This window comes from Puma concolor, chromosome C1 (assembly GCF_028749965.1).
Source record: "Puma concolor isolate L17-30 chromosome C1, mPumCon1.1.hap2, whole genome shotgun sequence".
NCBI classification, from domain to species: Eukaryota; Metazoa; Chordata; class Mammalia; order Carnivora; family Felidae; genus Puma; species Puma concolor.
In genome coordinates this window covers 43315008-43321806 of record NC_141674.1, presented here as the reverse complement: position 1 = coordinate 43321806, position 6799 = coordinate 43315008, and the positions used below count along the sequence as shown (strand labels likewise).

At 47.9% G+C, this 6799-nt stretch overlaps 1 pseudogene across 1 annotated transcript; it reads left to right on the top strand.

Annotated features, from left to right (window-relative positions):
• Positions 1-4056: 4056 nt before the first annotated feature.
• Positions 4057-6799, top strand: LOC147578021 (solute carrier family 25 member 3 pseudogene; annotated as a pseudogene). Its single transcript, XR_015254704.1, has 2 exons — positions 4057-4240; positions 4442-6799. The product of XR_015254704.1 is annotated as a solute carrier family 25 member 3 pseudogene (transcript).

Here is a 6799-nt window from a genome sequence, read left to right as displayed (position 1 = left end):
CAGTTGGAATTTAGTTAACTGAATAAATCATTCGCTCGAGTGGAAGAGAAAGAGCAGAGACTGGGGCATCGCGGAAACATGAGTTCTGTAAGGATTAATGAGGGCCAGAAAAAGCGGGTGAGTAACAGAACTGACATTCATGGAATGCTTACTAATGTTCAGGGCACTGGGCCAGGTATTTTGTGCGATTACCTCTTCTTCTAACGACTCTAAAGGTAGCTATAATTAACCCTAATTACAGATTTTTAAAAGGAATAAATAAATGAAGTTCACAAAGAGGCTAAATAACATGGCTAAGGTCGTCGAGCTGGAAAAAAGGGTGAAAAAACCTGGTACAGAAGCTTCCTAAATTGTTTCCTTCAACTTGTACATTTTCTTGAGCGATGTATTAATGGTACAGAAGAAGTATCTCCTATGAATGAGATAAATTAATTTAACTTCTGTTTTCACGAAGTGGCCAGTGACTCATGCTACATGTTGGCAAAACATCCAAGTTACGCCTTCAGGACATAGAGGCCTAAGTAAATGGTACCCGCTGTTATTACTCTAGACTTCCTTACTCCTCATTTTCTCCAAGCTCCATTTTTGATAGAGTTCGGCATTTCCCAAAATATACTCCATGGGAGACTATGTCTGTGAAATGAGAATAGGTATCCGGTAAGAAAGGGGTTCTGGGATCCAGTAAAATGAGGATAGCCTAAGTTAGCTAGTCAGCAGACATTAAAGTTCTTTCCTCTGAAACTTCTCACTCTGTAACAAGTTCATGTGCCCCATGAAGCTCCAAGAGGAAGTTCTAGTGCTGTGTTCTCAACCTTTTATTCATTACTGGCCCTCCGTTTCCTGAAGCCTTTTTAGACATTCCCTTAATCACTCCTTTCCATCCACCTGCCCCTCCCCCAAATTAAATACTAAGGAATAAGATTTTGGTGAGTAGGTTGAGTTGGGGGTGGGGGGGAGCCCAAGCCATTGTATTAAGGGGTTTTTGCCCCCTGTGAACTAATTTTTGCCCCCTTGAGGATGACACTGCTTCACTTGAGAATGCAGGCTCTGGCATGAAATGCTTCTCAAATGTGTTTGACCCACCACTGACCTTTTTCAAGTGGACCAGTATTCCCAGGAACATACTTTGGGAACCCCAATTTATTCAGCACGAGATAGTTTAGTTTAACACTTTTTGTTTTCTTATGAGTCAAAGAGAGAATCTCTTCTTTCATACTTATATTCCTGATGTGAAAAGATAAACTGAGACATATTAAAAGTTTAAGAGTTTATTTGAGCAAAGATAATTCCAGTTGGGCAGCACCAAATGGGAAGTAGTTAGAAGCCTCCGGGGACAGGAACTAGGGGACAGACTTTCATAGAGAAGATGCCAAAGCAAACCAAAGAAATTATCTGATTGGCGTTTTGCTTTATATGGAAAAGCCTAGTTGGCCATTTGTGATTGGCTGTCCTTAGTTTTCAATTTCTTAACATTTGCAGGATTACATTTTGGTTTCCTTCCATAGACTGCTAAAGCATTAAGTCCAACTTAGTCTATTTGCCTTGTTTAACTACTTTAACACTGGTATAAGACTATACAATAAGGGGGTGCCTGTGTGGCTCAGTCAGTTAAGTGTCCAAGTCTTTTTTTTTTTTTAATTTTTTTAATGTTTATTTATTTTTGAGAGAGAGATGGAGTGCCAGTGGGGGAGACAGAGACAGAGAGAGGGAGACAGAGAATCTGAAGCAGGCTTCGGGCTCTAAGCTGTCAGCACAGAGCCCGATGGGGGACTCGAGCCCACAGACCATGAGATAACGACTTGAGCCAAAGTCAGACACTCAGCTGACTGAGCCATCCAGCCACCCAGTAAGTGTCCAACTCTTTTTTTTAAATTTTTTTTAAATTTAAATTTATTTATTTTTGAGAGAGAGAGATACAGAGCATGAGCAGGGGAGGAACAGAGAGAGGAAACACAGAATCCGAAGCAGGCTCCAGGCTCTGAGCTGTTGGCACAGAGCCCGACGCGGGGTCGAACCCATGAACTGTAAGATCATGACCTGAGCTGAAGTCGGACGCTTAACTGACTGAGCCACCCAGCCGCCCCATAAGTATCCAACTCTTAATTTCAGCTCAGGTCATGATCTTATGGTTTGTGAGTTTGAACCCCACATTGGGCTCTGAATTGACCGTGCAGAGCCTGCTTGGGATTCTGTATCTCCCTCTTTCTCTCTGTGCCTCCCCAACTCACTCTCTCTCAAAAATAATCATTAAAAAAAAAAAAAAAAGACTACAATAAGGACAGGAGTTCAGTAAGACTTGTTGATTGAGAAAATCTATATCTGCCTCTGCTCTCCATCAGGTCATCATCCTAAGTTTGTAATTAGGACCCAATTCTATTTTTTTTTTTTTTTATACCGCCAGTTTAAAAAAGTATATGTTAGGAGCGCCTGGGTGGCTCAGTCGGTTGAGTGTCCACTTCTAGATTTCAGCTCAGGTCATGATCTCAGAGGCGTGAAATCGATCCCCATGTAGGACTCTGTGCGGAACATGGAGCCTGCTTAAGATTCTCTCTCTCCCTCTCTGCCCCTCCCCCATGTGCACACACACGCACACGCACACTCTCTCACACAAAATTAAAATAAATAAATAAAAATATGGTATAACATACATAAAGTGTCTAATGTTCACTAATCTTAAGTGTACAGCTTGATGAATTTGCACAGGATAAAGTACTAAAATTTTTAATCAGAGAACCTTTTAAAAAAAAATCTTTGACCTCCCACCATCTACATACCGTGGTTTTCAAACTTTAATGAAGGATCCACCCGAGGGAGCTTATTAAAATTGCATATTCCTGCCCTCAGAGATTCTCATTCAGAGGTCTGGGGTGTGATCTTAGATTTTAAATAAAGCATTCCAGGTGATCCTGATGCAGGTGGCCTATGGATCACACTTCTGAGAAATGTTAGCCTCCCTACAGGATAAATGTTAAAGTGCTGAATAAAGCATTAAAGCTTTCCCTAATTTGACCCAGTTTCTCTTTTTCTAGACTCAACCCTTGCTAATTTCCACCATGTTGAATTACTCACCCCTCCTCAGTACTTCATGTATTCATGTTTCCCCTAACCTGGACTTCCATTTCCATCTACTTTATGTGACAGCCTCCTAGGCATCCTTCAAGACCTCGCTACATGGTCATCTCCTCTGGGAAGTCTTCTCAACCTCATGAGATGGAATTAGTTGCTCCCTCATTATTCACACAGAACTTGAATCAAACCCCTATCATAATACCACACAAGGCTGATTTTTAAATCCCCTTGTTTAAAAATAAGCAGGACTATATCTAGCTCCTCTTTGAGAGAGAGAGAGAGAGAGAGAACGCACTACAAGCTGGGGAGAAGGGGAGAGAGAGAGAGGAGAGAGAGAGAATCTTAAGCAGGCTCCATGCTCCGCGGAGCATGGAGCCCCACGCAGGTCTCAATCCCATGACCCTGGAATCATGACCTGAGCCGAAATCAACATTCAGATGCTCAACTGGCTGTGCCACCCAGGTGCCCCAGTCTAGCTCTTTCTTAAATCCCTAACCCTGCACAAGGCCCAGCACACAGTGGGTGAATGAATGAGTGAATGCTAGTGATTTACACGTGGAGTCACTCAATTCTCACTTTCCAAGCCAATGAGACTGCAGTCCCCCTAGGGGAAGTGAGGGTTTCTGCCTCACTTTTGTGATCTCCAGAATTATACCAGGGATTCAGTAGTCAATGAAAAAATACCTAATGAATGAAAATAGTCAACAGAATCCCCACCCCCCAACTCAGCGAGTACCTCCATGCTTCCTAAGCCCTCACTGCAATTTTTGGAGGGAAACAGGAGTGGAGTGTGAGTGCTTGGGGGGAGACGGCATCCCTATCTGCCAGATGAGAATGGTACGCTAGAAGCCGCGGGACTGGCTGGCCTCCAACACCATGTTCCTGGTTCTCTCTGCCCATTCCTTCCATAGAACACTCTGTTGCCATGGAGAGGACTATTGCCCTAAGTGGGCACAATTAGGTGAGACCTCCAGAAAGGCCTCTCAGGAAAGCAACGGTGCATGGCGACTCTTCGCCCCCTAGCCCAACTCCTTATCTATTTGCTCGCCTATTCCTGTGTGTACTCATGTTTGTATCTATTGATTTACTTTATTAGCGTCTTTGTAGAGGACTAGGCAGCTGAGCTGGGCAGAAGCCACCTGGGCACGCTGAGCCTTACCTACCGCTCAAGGTGAGATCTAGGGACCACTGCCCATTGGCTAGGGAGGGCTGAGGGGATGGGCTCCTGCCGCTACCAGAAGCCCATTGGGCTGAAGGTGTGAGGGAGGGGCGGAGGGCGGTCCTGGCGGTGAGGGACAGGGTGATGCTCCCCCTAAACCTCTGGGAGCCGGCCTCAGGCCCCCAGCTAACCCGACCTGTAGGGGCTGCTCAGGTGCGTGCCGAGGGCGGGCAGAAAGCCTACGGACACCGACGGTTGGGGTCACGCGCGGGAAGCTCACGAAGCATGTGCACCTGCCCTTGGGCCCCCGAGAGGAACGGGCTCCGGCCGAGGGAGGTGTGGGGCTGGACGGAGCGCGGTCATGCGTGACGCTGGTGGTTGCCGGGCCACGCAGGCCAGAAGCTTGGGCCCGCTCAAGGGCAGGTTCTGGGCGGCGGCGGCCGCGAAGGAGCAGAGCTACGAGTACGGCTCCGCGAGATACCTGCTGCTGTGCGGCCTGGGCGGCATGCTGAGCTGTGGGCTGACTCACAAGGCCGTCGTGCCCCTGGACCTGGTCAAGTGCCGCATGCAGGTGGACCCCGCCAAGTACAAGGGCATCGTCAGCGGCTTCGGCGTGACGGTGCGGGACGACGGGCTGCGCGGCCTGGCCCGAGGCTGGGCGCCGACCTTCCTGGGCTACTCCCTGCAGGGCCTGTTTAAGTTCGGCCTCTACGAGGTCTTCAAGATGCGCTACGCCGAGCTCCTGGGCCCGGAGAAGGCGTACCGGTGGAGAACCGGCCTGTACCTGGCCGCGTCGGCCGGCGCCGAGTTCTTCGCCGAGGTGGCGCTGGCGCCCATGGAGGCGGTGAAGGTGCGCATCCAGATGCAGCCCGGCTTCGCGGGCACGCTGCGCGCCGCCGCGCCGCATGTACCGCGAGGAGGGCCCGCGGGCCTTCTACAAGGGCGTGGCGCCGCTGTGGCTGCGCCAGATCCCCTACACCATGATGAAGTTCGCCTGCTTCGAGCACACGGTGGAGGCGCTCTACGAGCACGTCGTCCCCCAAGCCCCAGAGCCAGTGCACCAAGGCCGAGCAGCTGGCCGTGACCTTCGTGGCCGGCTACATCGCCGGCGTCTTCTGCGCCGTCGTGTCCCACCCGGCCGATTCGGTCGTGTCCGTTTTGAACAAGGAGAAGGGCAGCTCGGCCTTGGGAGTTCTCCAGAGACTGGGGTTCGCGGGCGTGTGGAAGGGCCTGTTCGCCCGCATCATCATGATCGGCACCCTGACTGCGCTGCAGTGGTTCATCTATGACTCGGTCAAGGTCTATTTCAAGCTGCCTCGCCCCCCGGTCGCCCAAGCGCCCAAATCCCCGAAGGAGCAGAAGTAGGCGTGGGTGTGTCAGCCCCTGTGGCCACCGTCCGCCCGGAAGGCCATCCCGTGGGAGGGGGGTGGGGGTGGGGTGCGTCCAGGCAGTGCTAGCGTGTAAAATGTTGGGTTTTCTGGTTTGGGAGAGGTGACGATATGTAGTCCCAGTTCTCTTTAAAGGATTGATTGCTTCTCTTTCGGCGATCCAAGAGGATTGCAGCCGTTTCATGTAGGGGTCCGGACCCTTGTCTTTGGGGAGTCGGCATGGCTGCTTTAGCTCGGTGGCTTTTGAGCCACTGTAAGGAGAAAACCCTTAACGGGAAGTCATGTTAGGTAATTCAGGGTCTCTAGTTTGTTTCTACCTTGATCCACCGTTCGGTGGAGATTTCCTGAATAGCCTACTAATGAGGTTTTAAGGTCAGCACAACTGTATGGGACAGGGAACAAAGTAAAATTCTACTAAAAGGCATTCACCTCAGTAGAAGTCGTGTACCTATTGAATAGATGACGGACTCATACCATGTTTCTTGTTCATGTCCATTACAGGTAAAAATTATTAAAAGTCAAATTGTGACTTGTATTGCCTGATACCTTAGAATGTATTCTCTGTTTTCAAAGAGACATGACATGAGAAGATCTGCATTTTCTCATTTTGCTTTGTCCAATTCTCTTCCTGATGTTGCTGATTAGAACATAGCTCTCTCCAGGAAGTGCTACAATTGGATCAATGTGGAAAACCAAAATGAGATGAAGGGCAGGCTCTGAGAATAAATATGTAAAGCAAAGGCTCTGTTCTCTAAAAATTTCTTTTGTACAACTCAGCTTTCAACAGCCCCACATCCAAAGAGGATCATACCACCCTGACATTTAAAAACACACATGAAACCCTGCAATTCCAGTTTTTTGTTGAATATTAAAGAATGGTTTTGGTGACTTTGGAAGGAAGATCTCACTTTTAATGTCGCAAATGCCATTCATTTAATTTGGTACATGTTTCCATGATCTTTACAATGGTTGAGCTTCATAAAATTTACTGAAGTTATAAGGCACATTTGCAGTTTTCTGTGGCCTTCACATCTCTGCCTGAGGAAATTATAAAATTAGTGAAATTCTGTGAATTAGAGATGTTTGTAGAATATGAGCAAGAAATAAACTTCGATGTGATATTTGCTATAATTTGCCTGAATGTTACACGGTTGCCTTAACTTGTATTAAAGACTGCAAAGTT